General features: G+C 50.2%; 1 protein-coding gene across 3 annotated transcripts in view; it reads left to right on the top strand.

Annotated features, from left to right (window-relative positions):
* Positions 1 to 21,020, top strand: part of Igsf3 (immunoglobulin superfamily member 3) — a 91,724-nt gene that overhangs the window by 15,601 nt on the left and 55,103 nt on the right. Inside the window, exon 1 of one of the 3 annotated variants that reach the window (XM_060392975.1) lies at positions 17,051 to 17,070. The exons of the other annotated variants lie outside the window; for them this stretch is intronic. The gene's annotated coding sequence lies outside the window, so the exon portion shown is untranslated. Of the gene's footprint in view, positions 1 to 17,050; positions 17,071 to 21,020 lie in introns of those variants that run through there. 3 annotated transcript variants of the gene reach the window in all.

Below are 21,020 nucleotides of genomic sequence, written 5' to 3'. Positions count from 1 at the left end.
CAACTACAGTCTGAAACTTCTGAAATCTGGTTGGTTGTCTCAGCTGTCTTGTAAAGGAAAACTGACAGGTCTACACAGTATGCTCAGTTACTTGATGGACACTCGCTCCTCGTGTGCCTCCTTGGGGCCTGGAACTTATGTGTGGTGAGTTGCGTGCTGGACTGGAGCCCACTAGTCCATCAGAGGTGAGAGTTGAACTGAGGAGAAGGCCCAGCTGGGCCTGTTGGAAGCCCAGCTTCTGGCCAGGATCCCACGCCCTAGCTGTGGAACTGGGAGTTGGGCCCAGGCTAGAGTTGGATCAGAGCTACCCCAACCTTCTCTTATGAGAACATCTCTCTCTGCATCTGTTAGGATTTCACGGCTGTCTTTCTAGTTTCTGTGCACAAATTTCCCATTGTACCGCCATGCTATGGTGCTCAGCGTTTTCTCCCAGGCGCAGGGTAATTTCTGCTTCTGCTCAAGCCCACAGTCATTTGCCGAGCATCCTCCCGTGCCAGCACAGGATGGGGCTGCAGCGTGAGGGGAAACTCAGATGTGTGGCCTGGCGCTGCTGGTGCAGGGACAGTTGCTTGCTCACGCACCAGCTCTTCTTTTCTCTTTCTGCTGGTGGGGCCCACTTTGGTCTGCAGGCTGCATCTCCGTGCACACCCCTCCAGGAAGGATGATCCTCCTTCCTGCTCTGGAGTAAGTTCTGGTCCATCTAAGCTAGTCACAGAAGCCTGTCACTGAGATGTGGGCCAATGAAACTGGCCAATGAGATTTGAGAAAGCCGCTGGCGGATTCTTGGAAAAAACATTTTCTCCTAAGAACTGTAGGAAAGAGGAAAGCTCCTCTCACTAGACTCTTGGAGATGAGGCAGCTGTTTTGTCACCATGAGGAAGGCAAGTTTGTCAGGAACAGCAGAGAAGAAACTGGGAGCGATTAGGGTGCTTGAGGGAGGTCCCTGAGACCGAGCAGTCCAGTCTCCGTGCTTTCCATTCTCCGTGTTTATCAGACGAGTTGATATTTTTGACTGCTCATAGTTGGAGGCAACCTATATCAGACACTCCCTGAGTGAGCATGAAATGGGATTTCTTTTCATAAAACAGCACCATTCAGATTGCCATCAAAAAGCATATTGTTTGGAGGCAGTGCTCAGCCCCGCGGTAAGCCGGAAAGAAGAGCAGAAAATGCACTGACAGGGAACACATGAGTGAGGAGATTGCATCTGGAGTGCATTCTGAAGAAGGGTTAGGATTTGTGTGGTTTGGGGGCCACCTGAGGAGGGGGCTAGCATGAGCAGACCCGTGGAGACAGGCATGGATGTGGAGGTGGCATGCAACAGTGACATTATGTCCCAGTTTCATCGGGATTCTACAGTACCTCAGACTGGGTGTGTAGGTTTTGACCCTTGATTTGTACATGGAAGTATTGTGAGCCCTTGGGCAAGGCAGAGGCTAATGAGCATGGGCCCTGGGGTGGGAGTAGGATTAAGGAGCTGTGAACCAGGCTGACTGGAAGGGGAGGGAGTCAAAGCTAAGTGGCCAGTGTAAGCCGCAGGGGAAGCATTCATTTGAAGGGGTGAGGTCTGAGTTGGGAGGCCTAGGGAAGGGGGTGGGGGTGGTGAAGATATCCCAGGAAGGTTGTAAAGGAACAGAACAACCAGTGAAAGGTGGCTTGGCTGGTGCAGGACGGTGAAGCCTGCAAGCTGACTCCGGGGGCGTGCGTGTAATGACTTGGAAAATGACACACACAATGGAAGTTTGGAAGAGGTGGACTTTAGGGAGATGATATTTGGCTTCTGCCACTGGGACTTCGAGATAGTGATGGGAGGTCTAAGTAGGGAGACTTGAATTCAGTGAAACAATGGGCTGGAGTCCGTGAGTGAGCCCAGGAGCTCCTGTGATGTGAAAAGCCCCGGATCAGGAGACACGTACTGAACTGTGGCGGGTACTACTGGCTGCTCTCTGTGTAGGATCTGAGTGGCACGTGGGCTTCAGGATGTAGTTGCTTTCCTCTCTTGTCTTGATTTTCTCAGGGCTCTGCCGCAAACGCGCTACAGCTTACGGGTCAAATTCATTTTACCTTTGGGGTAAAATGAAGCCAGGTTTGCGTCCTGGCTTCAGGGCCCTTCAGCTGTCGGGGGGGGGGGGTGTAGGGCATCCTTGTTCATGAGTGACGTGGCTGAGCTCTCTGTGGGTCACTGGAAAGTCAAGTGTCTTGGTGACTGCAATGGGTATGTTAATCAGTGAAATGTGAGGCTTCATGAAAAAGCTCTAGTTCCAACTAGGCTGGATTTTCACTCACATCTTGTATTTTCCTCCTCTGAAGTCATCTAAAAGGGACCTTTTGTTAAAGGTTCTGGAGTCCAGAGCTGGGTGCTGCCCGTCTGCACACTTAGTGAAGGTGTAATCCGTCTGCTGTCTGGCTCCCATTACTTCCCTAGAAGCACAGGGCCCCATGAGTGAGTGCCGGGGGCACTTGCATCTGGTTTTCATCAGGCGACAAGTGAGTGCACGTGGGGGAGTCTGGGCTCTTTCTCTACACAAAGCTGAGGCGGAGGCAGCCCCTCTCTTTCTCACTGTTAGCTGTGGGAGCTCCCATTGTTGACTCCAGAAGCACCCGGAAGAAAACCCTCAAGCTCGAGAGACAGATGGCATTGCCCACTCGGGGCTTTTGTCTCTGAGCTGACAAATACAAAGATGGGCCCAGCACTGTCTGTCTTCCTAATGGGATGCTCAAGTTCTTTTCCTTCCGCTTCCCCATAACCCAGGGTGTCGTGTTTGTCAGGGCCATTTTGCTCACTGGCAGCCACTCATATTTTACACCCCAAGCTTTCTTCTTCTGACAGCCCTGTGTCTAGGTTTAATCCCTGGAAGAGGGTGATACTATCAGCCCAGACTTTGATTTGTCTGCATGTCTGTTTTTCTAGACATCCATCTCTCTTTCCATCCAACTAACATTCAGCAAACATTTGTTTTGGAGACAGCAACATGAATTTGGGCAAATTATTGAACTCTTTTTCCTAGGCCATAAACAAGGAGATGTGAGCATGGTGGTGAGAGTTAGCTGGAACCCTCCGGGAAAGCACTCTGCATGGGGCCTGGTGCACAGCTCCCGCCCTAGTCGGGGGTAAGCACCATTAGTGTGGCCAGGCCAGGGTTGCCACCCTCGCCAGCTGACCAGCCACGGGTTGCCTTCAGCATGGTATGGCTATTTGAAGATTGGATTTATGGCACAGTACATAGTTCCAAGCCATAAAGACGTGACCTTTGATCACTTTGTCACCTCCTTTGGCATTTCTTTCTTGTTTCAGTCTTGATAAGGCCACTGTGACTCCACTCCAGAAGGCTGAGCTCGTACTTGGTAGGTACTGAGTGCTTGCCAGGCCTGAATGTGACGGGTGAGTGCAGGTGGCTTTGAGGTACAACTCAGCATCGTGATGTGGGTGTCACTGCCCGGGTCTCCCCTGCCCTTCAGAGTCACCTTCTTGACCACTTTTTACACCGTAACTTGTAGGTGTACCCTCAACATTTGAACCTCTTTACTTCTACCCTTCTTTGTCTTTATCCTGTCAGTCCTGCCCTTCTCTCGCATGGCAGTGAGGATTCCCTTTGTTTGCCATTCTCCCTGTACACTGAGAACAGGGCTGACCCCTCATGTCCTCGGCCGTGTGTCCCGCTGGAATCAGCGTTGGCCCTCTTGAGTGTCAGAGCACTTACTGGAGGGGTCCCAGGAACGTGCAGGATCCATCACTGGGAGGTGGGAGGGGGGTCAGGCTCCCCTGCCTGAGTTAGAGTGGCCTGCAGCAGGGGCAGGTAACGGGCAGGAAGGCGGTCAGCCAGCAGGCTGTCCTGGCTGATGGCTGTGGCCTTGGGCACATTCTTTCACATCTCAGCTCAGTGTCACAGATGACGACTCACTTCTGCCCCTGCCATTTGGGTCACCTGGAATATGCTTCAACACCACTTTCGCCTGGTCTGGCCCTCCTTCAGTTAATTGAGGAAATTTGTTTCACCCTTGGTGAGCCAAGCACTGCCCTTGTCTTAATGGATAAGTCGCGATTGTGCTAAGGAGAGAGCTCTGCTTTTTCCTGTATGTGTCCTCATATTTTCAAGTTTGTAGGGTATCTGGAGCTGTTCTGGTTTTGGCTCATCTCTCAAAGTCTCTGTCTCCCTGGATAAGACAGACCTCTTTCGAGGCTAGACCAAGGCGTTTGCACTGCTGCCTGGGGGAAATGACAGAGGACTGCTGGGGCCTGCCTTCCGTGTTACAGCCTCAGGGCTCAGACAGAGATGGGGGGAACAAGCCGTAAGTCACAGCCAGTGATAGAGGGGACTTTGTGCTGCAGTGGGGGTGGGCATGTGCCCGACCCCTCATTAAGGGCCAGGAAACGGGATGCCGAGGCCAGTAGTTGACCCTGGGCAGAGTGGTCAAGTTGTCGCCACCGAGCCCCTGCTGTGTGCTGTTCTTATACCCCACACTCCAGCAAGCAGCGCTTCCACGTGTCTTACCACTTCCATGTGTCCTTAGTTTCCCCACGTCCAGGGCTTCCCTGAGTCCAGGGTTTTCCCAAGTCCATGGCTTCCCTGAGTCTGCGGATGGGTCCCACACACTGCTCTTTGGGTCTGCCTGTGTTGAGTCTGTCGCTTGCTCTCCAGCCTGTCTTTGACTTAGCTGCTTAGAGGCTTTGTGGCTCTCTGGGGTATCCTGCACTGAGGAAGGTGAGCAGGAGTGGTATGTCTTGTGCTCCCACAGCAGTCCAGGCTCTTTATGTTCACTTAGCCTTATAAACGCCTGCCCAATGGGTGGCCATGCAGTCGAGGCCCAGTAAGGTCATGCCATTTCTCCAGGTCAGTCAACGTGGCCATGTCTTTGAGCTTGGTGTGTTAGTATGGTTTATTGTAGTATGATTTGCATGATTTGTAGTACAATTCACCTATTTAAAAGTGTGTAGTTGTGTGAACTGTTACAGATGTCAGCGTGAAGGGCAGCTAGGTGGGGCAGCCTGGTCACATGGAAGCCTTTGGGTCCATTATATTAGATTCCTCCATCCAGAAGTTCCCTTGCGTTTCTCGCAGTTGGCCTCACCTCCGCCTCCAGATTCTTGGCGGCAAGGGCTGAATCCCGCCATTACAGATGTGCCTTACCTGATGTGCATGGAGCCCTGCAGTGCTGCCTTTGGGATCAGGCTTCTCTCAGCATAATGCTTCATGTTGCTGTGTGTCTAGTTTATTTCTTTTTCTTTGCAAAGTAGTTTTCCATTGTACGGCTTTGCCACATGTTTTCCATTCAGAGGCAGCTGGCTGTTTGTGTTGTTTCCAGTTTATGGCTCTGAAGTATAAAGCTGTGGTGACACTTAGGTGTTTGAGTGGACGTAGGTTTTTGTTTCTTCTTTGGAAAACACCTAGGAGTGCGATTCTGCCACCCTGTGATTTTATGTTTAACTTTGTAGGAAATACCTAGGCTGTTTTCCGCAGTGGCTGCACCATCCCACACATTCTCCAGTCCTATAAGAAAGAACCTGGAGCTTGTGACTTAGAATCTAGAGCTTTTCCTGTTACATCGCCGTGTCCCTGGCTGACGAGTGTTGCCGTGATGTGAGCCTGCCTTTAGCATAGTGTCAGGGTGAGCGTCACCCCTGGGGGAGCCAGTTGATGGTGGGAGATGTTTCCTTGGGGAAACCCTTAGCCAGTACTCAGTTGCTTTCCCCAAAAGCTGCCCCTCCTCCGCTGGCTTTCGTCTCTGTTATGGCCTCGGCTGCCATTAAGACTCTGGTGGAGTTCCCTCCGCTGCAGTGGGGACCCTCTTTACCCTGTGGACACCGGAACAGTCTGTGCTGTGTGGCTCACGTCCTGTGTTCTTGTGGACACCCGAGATGCTGGCTCCTGGCCAGAGGTGGAGTTAGAGCCTCCTGAGTAGAGAAGCCATGGATGCTGGGGACTCTGTCTTAGCATCTCTGTAGCTGTGTATCTGTGTGTGAAGCTGTTTGCTGCTGTGCAGGCTATGAGGGGCTGTCCCTGCTTTATGGCCCATTTCAGGCCTGGCCCTCCCTGCTCAGGGCTCCTCTTGACTGGCAGCCAGGCGGTCTGCAGTTTCCTGCATTGCTTTCCTGTTAGGTCCCCTGTGTTTTGAAAGAGCCAAAACCAGACAGGGGCGCTCTCAGGTTACAGCTCTGCTCTGTGTGGAGTCTGAAATGGAGAGGGAACTCAGGAACATGTGGTTGGATTTACTTTTTTTCCTTAATTTGGGGCAGCATTTCCTGAGTGGGGGACGACTGATAATTAGGCACTCTCTGATTCAGAGGCCCCAGTGAAGGAAAGTACAGTCATGCTTTCTAAAGGACCATTGTTGCAGCGAGTGTGCCTACCGTGGAAGCGCGCGTCCTGCAGCGCGCATGTCTGGAAGCCTCACCAAACGGGTGCGTGTTTGGGAAAGGCAGGGGCAGGCCGGTGAGCTTGCCTGCCTGCCCAGATGAAGACTTGAGTTCGAAAGTTCTTCTGGGCCCCTCCCTTCTCTTGCCAGTGTCAGTGACTGTAGATTGATCAGTGACCTGGGCTTTCGGGACTTTGCCTTCCGTATTGCACAGTAGAAATTCCATTCAGTCTCACAAGGGGAACAAGGATGTGGCACCTCAGAAGCATTTTAATTTGTGTGACAGTGTGACATCTAGAGGTGGCCATGTCTCTGAGCATGTGCTTGACTGTGGAGGCAGAGCCAGCGCTCAGAAAGCCACCTGCTGTCTCTCCCTTCATCCTGTTGGTCCCCATGCCTGTCTACCCAAGAGGACCCCGTGCCCAGGACTGGCTCTGGCAGGCTGGCCTTCTTGCCTTTGAGCACAGGCAGTGTGGAAAAGTCAGTTGGTCCCCTGACTGACATTTATGGCAGAGGAGGACAGAGCAGCTGAGGAGTGTCGCGAGACAGCCATCAGGATAGGGCGTCACTCCAGTGACCCTCCTGCCTGGGCTTTGCCAGTGGCCTGGAAGTATTAGGGAGAAACAGCTGGGATGCAGCATGGAGTAGGGGCTTCTGGTGGGTCTTGAGAGCAGAAACGAGAGCATGGACTTGGGAAACAGGAAACCTAGGTGTCCCGGGTCCTCTTGGGAATTAGAAGGGGCAGGGGACCTTGCAGAGCTTGGAGCCTTAGTTCCTTTTCTGTAAGACAAGAGGACCAGATCAGATGATGTCATTGCACCAGGGAGTAAAGCTACACGGCGGCTGCTTCCCCTGGCGGCCTCGTGGCGGGAAGTCCCTGTGGTTACTAGGTGATGGCTTCAGGGGTAGAAGTGTGGGTGAGAGGACTGCTACTGTGGGATAGACGGGGCAAGGAGGGAGCTGTTCTTAGGCCACACTCGGCAGAGGCACCCAAGAATGGTCTTGCTAAGCAGTTTTGCTCACAGCTTGTTGGCAAGTGGCCCTGATGGCCCCTGCTGACATCCACTGCTGGAGCTCCCAGTGTCTAGCGCAGAGAAGTGATGGATGGCCCTGACGCAGAAGCCCTGCATAGCAGCCCTGTGCATGCTGCCTGCCAGGGCCAGGGCTTCAGGACACCAGCTGATGGTCCCTGTGCTCCCCGTTCCAAACCGTGGGCATGCGGAGACATTGCTCTGGCCTCTGTGTTGTAAATAATAAATCAGACAGATGTTTCATTTTAAACACAGAATATAAAAACAAATGAGGTGTTCTGTATTTCAAAGAAAAATTTTAGTAGAAAAAAACCTGAATTTTCTCTTTCTCTTTATTTCTTTTTCTATCTTTTTCTTTCTTTGACAGGGTTTTACTGTGTAGACCAGGCTAGCCTCCCAACGTGTATGTCACAATGCCTGGCTTCAGTGATTTTTTTTTCTTTAAAGATTTATTTAGTTTTCAAAATTCATTTTAAGAGGGTGTGTGTATGTGCATGCGCTGGTGCAGAAGAGTATGGGTGCCCATAGAAGCCAGAGGCGTCAGAGTCCCTGGCGCTGCCTGATGTGGGGTTAGGACCTGAACTCAGGAACAGTACAAGCTCTCAGCCACGGAATCATCTCTCCTGCTTCAGTTATTATTAGTTTTTTAACAACTCAAAACATTTTGCTAGGTGTTGTCAGGTTGTGCAGAGCCACTAGAAACGTAAATTTGCTAGTGTTGTTAACTTCTGAGTGAAAACATAACACACCTCACAAACTTCTCCTGGCCTCCTTTTCCCGCCCGTTAGCCTCACCTGCAGACACTGCCTCTGCTTGTAGAAGACCGTCCTGCCCACAGTCATCACTGCTTTTCTCTGGACCGTCTAGGCAGGAGCATCACAGCTTTTCTCTCTCTTTCTTTCTTTCTTTCTTTCTTTCTTTCTTTCTTTCTTTCTTTCTTTCTTTCTTTCTTTCGTTACTTTACTACTGTGGAAAATGTCAACTGGGTACCAAAAGAGGGGAATAAGATAATGAAATTCCATGTACCCTGCTCATGGCTCATCTTGTTTTGCATGCGCCACCCCCCAATATGACTTCCAAGAAAACACAAGGTCTGCTAGTGTGTTCCCATGTACTGTTCAAAACTCTTGTCTGTTAAGCTGAATTTATTAGACATTTATCTTTCCATTTAAAAATTCATTTTCAGAGTAACGAGAAGGTAACCTTTCAATCCCACAAGATCAGTGGAAATGTCAACCAATACTAGGAATTGAGGAAGACACAAGTTGAGAACACTGGAATGCTGTCTGGGGACTATAAATCAGGGCAGCATTGTTGCAGAGATTTGAACAATGCCTGGTGTGCATGAAAGGACCCTCGGGAACAGTGAGAAGCCTCTAGATTGCAGTGGAAAGTTGCAGGCCAGTTGAAAGTTCATCAGTTTTCCAATGAGTTCGTTTGGCAGCACCCACTGTTAGTACAGCAGGCTGTGACATACAGCAGTTGAAACAAATGCTTTAACCTCTGTCAACAGGGTTTACTCCAGAAAATGCTTCCTCAAGTCAAAAAAAGAAAAAAAGAAAAAAAAAGGAAGCTGTAGAATGGTACCTGCAGAGCGATGCCGTTTTTTAACAGTTTTAAGACACGCAAAGCCCTATGCTGTTTACCGCTTTGTAGTAAAAGTCCAAGAGTGAAGAGTGATAAATATGGCTGCTTCGGGGCTGGTGGGAGTGACAGGATTGAGAAAGTGGCAAAATAGGGACCTCGCTGACTCTATGATATGCTTTCTTCCTTGGGGAAAAGCCTTGAGGAGTGGTTCTCAACCTGTGGGTTGTAACCCCTTTGGGGGTCGAGTGATTCCTAGGGGTCACCTGAGACTTCATCTGCATATCAGATATTTAGATACAGTTTTTAACTAGCAAAATGACAGTTATGAAGTAGCAACAGAATAATTTTATGGTTGGGGCATAAAATCCTCACTACAACATGAACTGTATTAAGGAGCTACAGCGCTAGGAAGGTTGAGAACTGCTGGCCTAGAGCAGAGGGGGCAAAATGTTGCGGTTCGGTATACTATGAATGTGCCTGGGTGTTTGCTTTCTGGATGATTAAAATATCCCCTATTAAAAAAAATAAATAAATAAAAAATATCCCCTATTGAAAAAGTAAGCCAGCCATAGTTGTGCTTGTCTGTGGTCCCAGCTGCTCAGAGGGTGGAGTAAGAAGTTTCCAGTCAGCCTGGGTAATGTTGCAAAACCCCGACTCAAAAATAAATAAATAGGGGCTGGTGAGATAGCTCAGTGGGAGGCTGAGGCAGGAGAATTGTGAATTTAAGACCAGCCTCATCAAAAAAGCAATGTAGGGAAACCCTGTCTCAGAAGAGGGGTGCATGGGGAACACTGTTTTCTGGTGTTCTCCAGATAACACAGCTTGCTTGCTTGCTTGCTTGCTTGCTTGCTTGCTTGCTTGCTTGCTTGCTTCCTTCCTTCCTTCCTTCCTTCCTTCCTTCCTTCCTTCCTTCCTTCCTCTTTCTTTTCTTTTCTTTCTTTCTCTCCCTCTCTCTTTCCCTCCCTCCCTCCCTCCCTCCCTTCTTCCTTCCTTCTTTCTTTGTCTTCTTATCTTGAGGAAATGTGTTTCTTCATCACTTAATGATAGCTCGATCCTGGCTTTGCCTACATTTACTGAGTTCCTAGAAGCCAGTGACTCCAGTTATTTCCTTGACGTCTGTATTGAGAGGTGGAGAAAGCGGATGTACAGCTCTGGTGATCTGGGGAAGGAAGCTTTGTTGCTGGGCTTCCACTGATCCTCCTGGAGAAGGTAGAGAGAAGGCTGAACTCGGAGTGCTCCTGGCCTCTGGGAGTTGGATCTGAATGGCAGCTTCCCTTCTGTCACCAAAGTTGGCTCACATCTGTCTCCACACCTGTCGTTTGCTCGAAAGTTGGGAGGATGGATGTGGAAGAAGTGGGACCTGAGCTGAGTCTTGCCAAGGAACAGCAGGCTCTGGATGGGTAGGAGGGAATGGTTGGGTAGGTGTTGCAGGATGTAGGATCTCTCTTTAGCCAGCCACAACTGTTGGCCTCCCTGCCTGCCCACTCTCACCTCTGCTGCTTCCCAGCAGACCCCGCACCCCATCTCAGTGACTGTTCTTTTGCCCCGAGCTACACATGTCCTGAACCAATCATGTAGAATGGAATGGTGCCCCCTGTACCTGCCTCTGGGCTACCTGCCCCTGGGCAGTGTGCTAGACTTACCTGCTCACTCTAGACTCTGGCCGTGTGTCTCCTGGGTATGCCACATTCCCACAGTACATCGGCACCAAATCTGCTTTTGTCCTCAATCCCATGCTTGTCTCCTTTCCTGGGACTTTCCCGGGAAACCATGGAGGTGGAGGTGGATTGGTTCAGACTGTAGATGCTGTGTACAACCCTGGGAAGACATGCTGGCCCAGCTGGACTCCCTTGGGCGGAGAGTGGCATCTACACCCATGGCTGTGGTGGAGCTGTATACAGTCCCGCAGGTAAAGCCCCTAGTAGAGAGCCTGGGCCATCAGAGCCAGCCAGATGCTGTCCTCCCCCCCTTGTCCCTTTGTCTGTCCCCTCTTCCTTTCTGGACTGCTTCCCCTCCTTTCTTTTCTGTCTTCATTTTTGTTTGCCCACAGATGACAGTATAAGGAAAAACCTAGAGGTGTGAATTAAATGGTGGGCTCGGGTGATGACATTGTCTCACAGGTTACAGAGGAGTGTTTGGAGGGGTCCATGGGAGTCAGGCAGCGGAGGTGGAGTGAGCCAGAAAAAATAAAAGCCTTGAGCCAGGTGTATCAGTGTGCACCTGTGATCCCTCCCAGCTACCGAGAGGCTGGAGCCAGGTGTATCAGTGCATACCTGTGAGCTATTGCAGCTACCGAGGGGCTCAGGCGGCAGGCTCATCCGGAGCTGTATAGTGAGTTTCTGGCCAGCCTGGGCTCCATGAGATCCTACTTAAAAAAAAAAAAAGTGAAAGCCTTGAGTGTCTAGAGGGGAAGTTTGCACTTGATGTGATCGTTATGGGTGGACCTGCCTGGCAGGAGTTGGTGGGGTGGATTGATGGAGCCAGTGCAGAGAGTCTCAGTGAGATCAACTCTGAAATGAAGTGAGACCTTGAACACTGCAGAGAAAGAATTTGTTTTCAGAATTCTGTCTTGGTGTGTTGAAGGAGTCTATCCACACTGCATTTTCCTAGTGAGTTCAATGAAAGTAGAGACTGCACTGATTTGAGTGTGTCTGGGTGTGTCTCCGTGTGTGTGTCTGTCTGCAAGTCTGTGTCTATCTTCATGGTATTGGGAATTAAGTACAGAGTCTCTCCATGCTAGCCGAGTGCTCTAGCTCCAGGCCATATACCCAGCCCTCATCTGTATGACTCTAAAGCAAGAAGGGCAGCAGGTGTGCAGATTGGCAAGCAGGGAAAAGGCTGGTGGTTTGGGTCTGTTGGACTATCAGTACAGATCCACACTGTGTGGTGTGGAGACTGAGGGTGAAACAGACTGAGGGTTTTCCTTGGCAGGCGTCAGTCCTGCGATGGGGTCCCCAAACAAAGCTGTCTTGTATCCCCGGCTCTGCTTGCTCCATCCTGCTCAGACCTGGAGAGGAACAGCATGGCGTTCTGACAACACACTAAGGACCATGGACAGACTGGAGCCTGTTTGCAAGAGGTGGGGAGCGGAACTGGCCCGTAAGCAGCAGGCTGTGCCCATGAATGTCCTAGAGCGTCAGTGCCCGAGCCAGCACCCTGTTGGTGGCGTGCTCTCAGCTGCTGCCCGCTGAATAGATCCATGAGATTGCGCTTGTCCCATTTCCAAATCCTCAGAGCCCTGTTGGTGTCGGCTCAAAAGAGGACGTTCCTTTCTTCCTTTTCTTTCCTCTCTCTTCTTTCCTCTTGTCTTTCCCCCTTCCCCTCCTTCCAGTCCCTTCCTTCCCCTTCTCTCTCTTCCCATCCTTTCTCCTTCTCCTCTTTCCCTTCCTCTTCCCTCCCTCCTCCTCTCCCTGGCTGGAACCCAGGGTCTTGCACATGCTAACCAAGCTCCCTAACACTGAGCAGTATCCCCAGTCCCGAAGCAAGAGCTTCCCTCCTGAGCTGTTGTCAGTAGAGGTGTCGCCTTCACGAAGAGATGTCTGTACAGACAGGGCAGTCAAGCCTGGGTGCTGGATATAACTCTGCACCCTAGAAACCCATCCTTCATGGTTGGGCTTTTTGGTCAGGGAACGTAAAGGAGAGCGAGGGACCTCTGATCAGTGAGGATAGCTGGCAGACTTACACAGTAGTCCTATCCACAAACAATGCTTTCTATAAAATTCTAGCTAAAATGCCCTAATTTGAAATAGCATTAGATAGAATTTAAGCTAGTGGTGTGAATTGTAGTCCCATCTGCTCTGTTCCATGGCCCAGTAGATCTGCAGAGCCATTTGTCACAGTTTGTTGTAAAGCCTGGAAGATAAATAGTCCTGGCCACTGTCCAGATCCTCCCATGGAACTCTGCATTTGGAACATGGAAGGGGTGGGCAGTGAGAAATCCAGGGCTGGACAGAGGAGGGTGCCGTATTGCCAGGAAGATGTACCTGGTATCCTGTCCTCTGGTTAGGTTGCTGGTGGTTGTCATGGTGCCTGGTTCAGAAGGGCCAGGGCAGACTTGATGCTCTTTAAAGCAGGATGGCCATTCATTTGTTCATTCATTCATTCTTTCATTCAACTGATTTTTTTTAATTTTTATTTTTATATGGGACACCATTATTTTATGGGTAAGTATGTCCTGTGGACTGCAGATCTAGTACCAGTATTTCTTTCTAGCCTTAAGACCGAAGATGCCACAAATATCACCATTATTTTATTAATGTTAGTTACTTAAGCACAGCATTTCTTCAGATGTAGGACTGGGGCTCAGAAGTCTCTAGCCTCTGCTCTTGTGTTTGAAGTCTCAAGGGGAAAGAGGCGTTCACGACATGCGGGCAGCAGAGTCCATGCATGGGACACAGAGAAAAGTAGAGCTCGCTGGTGGAAGGCAGAAGGCTCCTTCACAGGGGCGAGGTAGTGGACTGGGCTCTGGGGACTGGGTTTTGTTAGATGAGATGGCATCAAGGAGGACCTGGCACTCAGACTGCTTGTTGTGTGTACGTGGCTGGCACAGTGGGCTGGAGGCTGCAGGAGAAAGGCTGGCAATTCATCTCAGAAGCACTTCTGTTAGGCACAGGAGGACAACAAGATAAGGCCCTGGATGGTGGTGGCCCTCCGCCCAGTGAGGCAGGTAGGGATTGGGGGAAATGTTAGCATGGCATGAACTCCTAGCATTGGAGAACTTCCTGGTGAAGGAGGTGAAGGCAGTTTCCTAGCAGAGGAGACAGCAGGGCTTAGCGTGGAGGACAGGCCTTCTCTCAGGTGAAGGGCTCCAAGTGCTTTAGTTCACTGTCCTCCTGTGGATGCAGGCCAGGGATTCCATAGGCAGGTGTTCATATCATTCTTGCAACAATGAGTCTGTATTCCATTGCCTCCACAATATGGTCATTATTTGAAGAGGATAATTCTTTTTTTTTTTTTTAACAATTTATTTAATTTTATTTTCTGTGCATTGGTACAAAGGTATCAGAATCCCTGGAACTGGAGTTATAGACAGATGTGAGCTGCCATGTGGGTGCTGGGAATTGAACCTGGGTCCTTTGGAAGAGCAGGCAGTGCTCTTAACCACTAAACCAGTTCTCCAGGCCCCTGAAGAGGAGGATTCTTGGTGTGTGAGCTGTGCCTTTTCTGGAACATGTGGGTGGGAAATTAAAAAAAAAACAAAAACAAAACAAACAAACAAAACGTCCTTTTTCCTCTGTAGGTGTGGGGGGGGGTTGGAAAGGGTGATGTTCTGGGAGGCAGCCCCAGGTGCAGGCGCCTGGGGAAGTGGCCAAGCTGTGACAGGAGGAGGGAGGAGGGCCAGGGCTAACAGGTTAAGTTAGGGATAAGCAGAACTGGGGACAACTCTTGAGTGAGGATCAAATTAGGGAAGGAGGGAAGAACTGACCCCTGGAGGCCAGAAAGAGAGCAAGGGGAAGCCACAGCCATGGGACTATGGGCAGGAGCAGGCAGAACAGACTGCAGTGGTGAGTTTATCTAACGCAGTGTCTGGAGTTGGTGGCTCAGGGCCTTGAATTCAGTAAGAAACAGTGAGTGGAGGGAGTGTGAAAGGGGCTGTCCACTGCTTAGAGGCCAGTGCTAAGGCAACAGCTTCTTATGGCTACCTCAAGTCCATGTTGCTTTCACAGATTCTGAATAAGACTTGAGGAGAGTTCTGGTCCTGGCACAGGTTGCAGACAGGTGTGGGGACACTGGGAACTGGTTGGGTGCTGCCTCGGGCTTCTTCAGGGTATGGTGGGCTTAGAGTGGCCGTGGTGGACACAGCAGCTCCCTGCTCCAGGAGAGTGGCCTAGATTGCCTGTAGAAGTCTTCTGTCATCTAGGCTTGAAGTCCAGAGTGTGGTACCTGCTAGAATCATAGCTCATCAGACTGCAGAGCCCAGCCCTCCACTGGGGACCAATGTCACCTGTCAGCTGGGTGAGGAAGGGGCTGGTTGAGAAGCACACTCTGGCCCTGGGGGAGGGGGGGGACGGTGTGAACAGGTGAGCTGCCTCATTGCATAGGGGTGGAGGAGAGCACGAGGCCTTGGCTGAGGATTGGTGGCTGCCAAGAGACAAGAAAGCTGCGGATGACTGAGGGCTGTGCAGGGGGACGGAGGAGGGAAACCAGGAGGTATCTGGGCACAAGCCAGGATAGATAGGGGTGCCTACAGGCAGGGGTGAGCAAGGGAGGATGGGGAGGAGGGGGCATGCTCGAGACCACGTGCTCTTGATTTCTAGTGTTTCCTCTGCTTGCTGCAGCCACCTCCTCATCTCATTTTTTTTTAATTATCCGAAGATTTTTTTAAAGCAGTATTTTATTAGGAAAACGTTTAAAATTATCTTTGTCTGTTTTTATCATCTCCCTACTTCACTTTAGCTTGAGTTTTATTCATTTATTTTTGTGTAGGCAATGCATACACATGTGCTGGTCTAAAGGGAGTCTGAGAAAGCCAGCTGGGGTGGCACATGCCTTTAACCCCAGCATGTGGGAGGCAGAGGCAGGTGGGAGGCAGAGGCAGGTGGCTCTCTCCGAGTTTAACATCAGCCTGGGCTACAATGTGAGTTCCAGGGGCTACACAGTGAGACCCTACCTCAGGAAAAAAAAAGTACAGAGTAGGCAGCCGGTGCGGATTAGGTCAGCTCCTCACAGCCCCCCTCACAGCCCCCCTCATGCTCTGACTTCTGTGTGCGTCCTCCACCAGTTTTAACTCTTTGCTGTGAGCTGCCCACGTCCCCTAAGATGAGCCCATCCAGAGCCTCTGAGTTCAGCCTCCATAGTACGGAAGGCTTGCCATGGCCATGGGCATCCACTGCAGACCAGGCTACCGGACTTCAGAGAAGGCAGAGCCTGCAGGCCCAGGGATAACCCCAGCCCTTCCTAAACCTGCGACTTTAAGTGCCGGTTCTAATTCCAGCCAGATCCTTCCACGCTGGCCTTTGTCTTCCTTCTGGCTCTCTATGGCTTCCCAGTATTGGTTTGATCCTGAGATCATGATTCTGCAGTTTTTTTCCCACTCCCATCACTTAAGGGAGTGTCTTTTCCTGGCACAGAGGAGTGTGTAAGTGAGGGAAACACAGGTGCTTTGACTTGCACAGTTCAGTTCCTGGAACTAACACAGTCTTGGAGCTGAGAAGAGATTTTAAGGATCATCTGTGGTTTTTTTTTTTTTTTTTTTAAAGAAAAAAAAAAACCCACAAAACAATTGGTACATAGAGAATTCATTCCTAGAAAGGAAATTATAATATCACCTCCCCAACACACACACACACACACACACCACAATGCCCTCAACTCAAACCCAAAAAGCCCTGGCTGAATGTTTTGGGGTAGATGGTGACATTCTGTGAAGCACACTGTCATTCCGTCCTCCCCCCACCAATACTCTGGAGCAGGAGGAGGGAAACACTTGATTGAGCTATGGCAGGGATGCTTGAGCCCAGGGCATCCTCAGTGGTGGGATTGTGGGACTGTGTGCCCTGCCTAGGCCAGGGGCTGACTTCTTAGTTGGCCTTCAAAGGGACAGATTGCCACTGAACTCTGGGTAATTCCCAAACGTAGCTGGAAGAAGCCAAGAGCTCTGTCTCTGCAGTGCGCATCATCGATCCATAGCGTTTGAAGCGATCTTTCTCTGCAAGCATCCACAAAATTCATTACTTTACAATGAGCCTGGCAGGGATCAGGGCAGTGGGAAACTCTACATGGCTCCCAGGCTCTCTTCCTTCTGGAATTTTGCCTTGGCAAGTGAATCAAATACCCAGTAAACACACTTGTGTCACCGTCTCTCCCTGTCGAGATTTAGAACTTCTCCAAAGCCCCTTCTGTCTGTTCCTCACAGTGGCCTTTCATTTGCTGGGCTTGCTTCCCCCCATGCAGTGGGGCTGGGCCCTGTGGCTGTACAAGTATGGCCAGCTAATCCTGTCAGACCAGGTCAGCAACAATAAATGACCATAATCTCTCTTTTTTTTTTTTTTACCCAATAGAGCTGAACTTCCTTTGATGGCTTTCCCAAATCTGGAAAAAGGATTGAGGGGAGAGTTGAAAACATGCTCTTCAGACCCTCATACTCAGTCATTGCTCTGTGAGTCTGCTCTCTCTCTTCCCCCACCTGCCAGGGCTGCTCATTCCAAATGCTGAACCCTTAGGTAGCAGTTATCTTGAAGCTGGTGCCCGAGATGCTGCTTAAATCCTAGCGCTCATGTCACTGCCACTGATAGCAATCTGAGGCAGCTGAGGGATGCTGCCCCTTCCCAGATCCCTATCTTAACTTGCTGTACACAGAAACAGCCCAAACCCTTTCCCCTCAGCAGCAGATAGAGTGGGAGTTGGGGGCGTGGGGGATGGGAGGTGTATGGTACTGATCAGTTTTGAGTTTTGGTTCTCAAGAAGGCATTTCAAATGTGCAGACCCATCAGAAAGTCAGCCTTTACAGCTGTCAGTCATTCATGGAATTGTTTTCTCTTCCCCTCCTGTGTGTGTGTGTGTGTGTGTGTGTGTGTGTGTGTGTATGTGTGTATTGCTGGAGATGGAACCCCAGTCCCTGCCCCCAGGTTAAGCACGTGGTCTGCCACTGTGGTCACTCCCTCAGGGTTGTTTCCCAGCATGAATGTCCTCTTTGTCCTTCTCCTCTGTTCTCAGTCAGGTTCTGAGCCCTGCCTTGGTTAAATGTGTAAATCAGGAGTTCACTGCTTTCAAAGGTGGGCTCTGCCTTGGTGACTTTTGCTGTCTTGACCTTTGTGGCCAGCGAAGCTCTTCAGGAGCTTTAGGGCCTGCAGCTGATAGGGACTTGGAGGGGATCGAATGGCAGGTATTTTAAATCAGCCTCGAATTAACTGTCTCCTGGTATCCTTCTGCAATCAATGGGCAGGTTGTTGTGGCCTGTGAAGGCCCCTGCTGTCAGAGTGCTTGCCATCCTGTCAGCTCTGTGATTGTTGTCTCTGATCCTTCCTTCTGGTGAGCAGTGGCTGTAGGTGATGATTCTTAGAGGCAGGGTGGACCGGGGAGGGGTTCCAGATGGCTCTCAGGACACAGTTGTTTACATCTGCCTGACTGCCACCCTCTGCTCTCCCCTTTCCAGCCCTGACTTGATTATTCCTTCTAGAACCATCTTCTAAGACACAGTTTGAAAAGTCCCCTGCCCTTTCCTCCTCAGTGATCCTCTGCCGTGCAAGGGCTGAAGCTCAACAGCCAGCCTCCTGAGCCTTACCCAGATCTCTGCTCTCCGACGCTGCTTCATGGTTTTCCTCTGTGCCTATGGACTGCACCTGCCACCCAACATACAAGCCACTGTCCTCCAGACCTTCAGTTCCCAGTGTGGCTCTTTTGTCTGCCTTCTGGCGAGATCCTGTGTCCCTCTGTGGAAAATAGCAATTTCCTGAATTTAAACCTGACACCCCACCCCTTCTGTGAGGCCTTTCCTGATTCAGCCCCCTTTCTACTCCTTGTTTAGGAAGGACCCCTCACTTTGTCTGCCTTCTGTGTTCTTTGAAGCACCATTTATATCCCTTTTCTCCTTCCTAGATTGGGGATATGGTCTTCTAATTTGACCACATAACATTTTTTTAAAGATCCATCCATCCAGTATTCTGCCTGCATTTGTGACTGCACTCCAGAAGAGGGCATCAGATCTCATTATAGATGGTTATAAGCCCCCATGTGGTTTCTGGGAATTGAACTCAGGACCTTTGGCTGTTAACCTCTGAGCTATTTTCCAGCTCGAGCATATAGCATCTTGTTCAGCAAAGAAGAGGCGCCATAGTATTTGTGGGATGAATGAACTGAGCCTGGAGACTCAGAGGCTCTTTTGTTTATGCAATTTATGAAGGTTCGGGTATCACACAAGATACCCCAAGACCAAGTTCTCAGCACAAAGGAGATTTATTTGGCCCAGTGGGACAGAGGGCAGGGAATAAAAGGCAAAGACATGAGGTAGAGGATGAGGGAGAATGTGTAATGATTGCTGGACCTTGGTTGTCAGCTCAGAATGAGGAAGTGGCCAAATAAGACAAGGAATACACCCTGGTGGCTAGCTTTAGGAATGTAATCTAATGGTTTTTAGCAAGGCAGGGAGAGAAGGGCAAGGGCAGCCGGAGCCATGTTTGCCATGCTCAGGCTGGCTAGAGTCCTTCCCTCTGTAAGATGGGAACAGCACACTTTCCACAGATGCTTATGCAGTGACTGGAGGAGGCACCTGTGGAGTGCTAGTGTTGTACAGGCTGGGCTGGTGTCTGCCTGGAATGGCAGGTAGGCAGCCCCTTCACCAGGAGAAGAGCTGGGTGAGGCGGGGCATGCCTCTAGGGAGTGCGTGAAGTCTTGAATGAACATGAACACAACCATGTCAAGAGCTCCAGTGCCCTAGACCTGTGGGTATTGCAAAGCCTCCCTCATACATCTGTACATCTATTGACACAGTGTTCAGAAAAATCTCACTGTAGGATGTTTACTCCATTACAGAGACCCTGTTAAAGTAACTTTTATTCTCTTGAAGAAATTGTCACCTCAGAGACTCACTGCCTCCATCTGCTAAACCTAAGTCTAGTCTGGAAACTTCCAGGCTCCATACAATCTAATTTATGCCTAGAATGTTTTCAGCCTCTGAGACTTCTGAATAAGCTCATCCTTTCTAGCTCTTTCTGACTTCTGGCTGGCTGGTTCAACTCAGTTGTTTTGGCTCAAACTCCTCTCCAAGATGACTGATTCAAACTGGCTTCTCTCAGTTTCTGACTGAATTGCTCTGCCTGGCCTCAAACTAGCTCTAGCAATTTGTTCTAATCTTCTGGCTCCTTTTTATTCTCTGGCTTTAACTGCCTCTGCTGACCTGCCCTGAGTTTATGAACGGACTCCAACCTCACTGCTTCCTTCTACAAACTAAGTTCACCTTCTTTGGGATTAAAGGTGTGCACTAAGGGCGTGGCTGTGCTCCAGCCATAGTAGCCATGTTGACATAGTAGCCATGTAGAGGATTAAAATTCTTCTACAAGACCCCCTTCTGAGACTAGCTAAACTTTCCTCCTCACTCCCTATATAAAATAAATCCGCCTCCTCAATTCATAGTAAAACCAGTAAGTTTCTGAGCCGCTACTGGTGTGTCTCCATCACAGCCCAAGGCCCATCCTACCCCAGTTTTTCTGTGTCTATGTTTGTCCTTTCTTCATTCCCTGGTTTTCCCAGTCAGGTTTCCAGAATCCAGCTGCATGGGCCACACTTAATTCTAACACTCGGAGGCTGACACAGGCTGATTTCTCCAAGTTGGAGGCCAGCCTGGTTTATAAACCCTATCCCCACCCAACACAGAAATCAAACCAAAACAAAAAACTCCAAACAAACCAGAAACAAACAATCACGGCAAGGATGGCTTGTTTCAGATAATGCGTCTCATGTCTTTGTTGTCTTCTGGAGAAGGCTTAATCTACTCTGAATAGGAGGGTGCACCTTGGGGAGCCGCTTCCGGCTTCCGAGCCAATTCCGCGTCCTGGTGGGAGAGGCTTTGAACCCTCGCTGCTGTGTCAGGACCTGCTGCGGCTGTTCACAGTCTGCAGTCCTGCAGCCTCCGCTCAGGGCCCTCACTCAGCGGGTGTCTAGAAATAGCCCTGCAGTGTGTGTCACTCCCTTGGCCTGTCAAAGTCAGCCGGAGGAGGCTGATGCACTACTGCTCCAGCTTCTGCCTTCTCAGGATTCCTCAGGCCACCTGCCAGCCAGGTGCCCTCTTCATGTCCTGCAAGGACGACCCGAATCCGAGCTCAAGGTGTCTGTTAATGCAGCTTGGAGGCATCCGGCTGGGAGGCGCCTACAGCAGAGTTGTGCTAGGAGGCTCATAAGGGATCAACGTGGAATTGAAAGTTTAATAACTCAGGAAATAAGGAGTTTTCAGGAAAGTAACTAAGCTTAAGAAATATAAGTAAATGAGGTCAAATTTGTTCCTCCAGGCAGTTGTTAGAATTGGGACTAGAGGGCCACAGACACCATACACCTGCCCAGCTTACCTGACCATGTTGGCTCCAGACATCCAGTTCTTCCTATATCTGCTTCTCG

The sequence above is a fragment of the Meriones unguiculatus genome, chromosome 10 (assembly GCF_030254825.1).
Source record: "Meriones unguiculatus strain TT.TT164.6M chromosome 10, Bangor_MerUng_6.1, whole genome shotgun sequence".
In the NCBI taxonomy this organism is placed as follows: Eukaryota; Metazoa; Chordata; class Mammalia; order Rodentia; family Muridae; genus Meriones; species Meriones unguiculatus.
The sequence above is the reverse complement of the archived record's forward strand: the minus strand, read 5'-3'. Positions and strand labels throughout refer to the sequence as shown.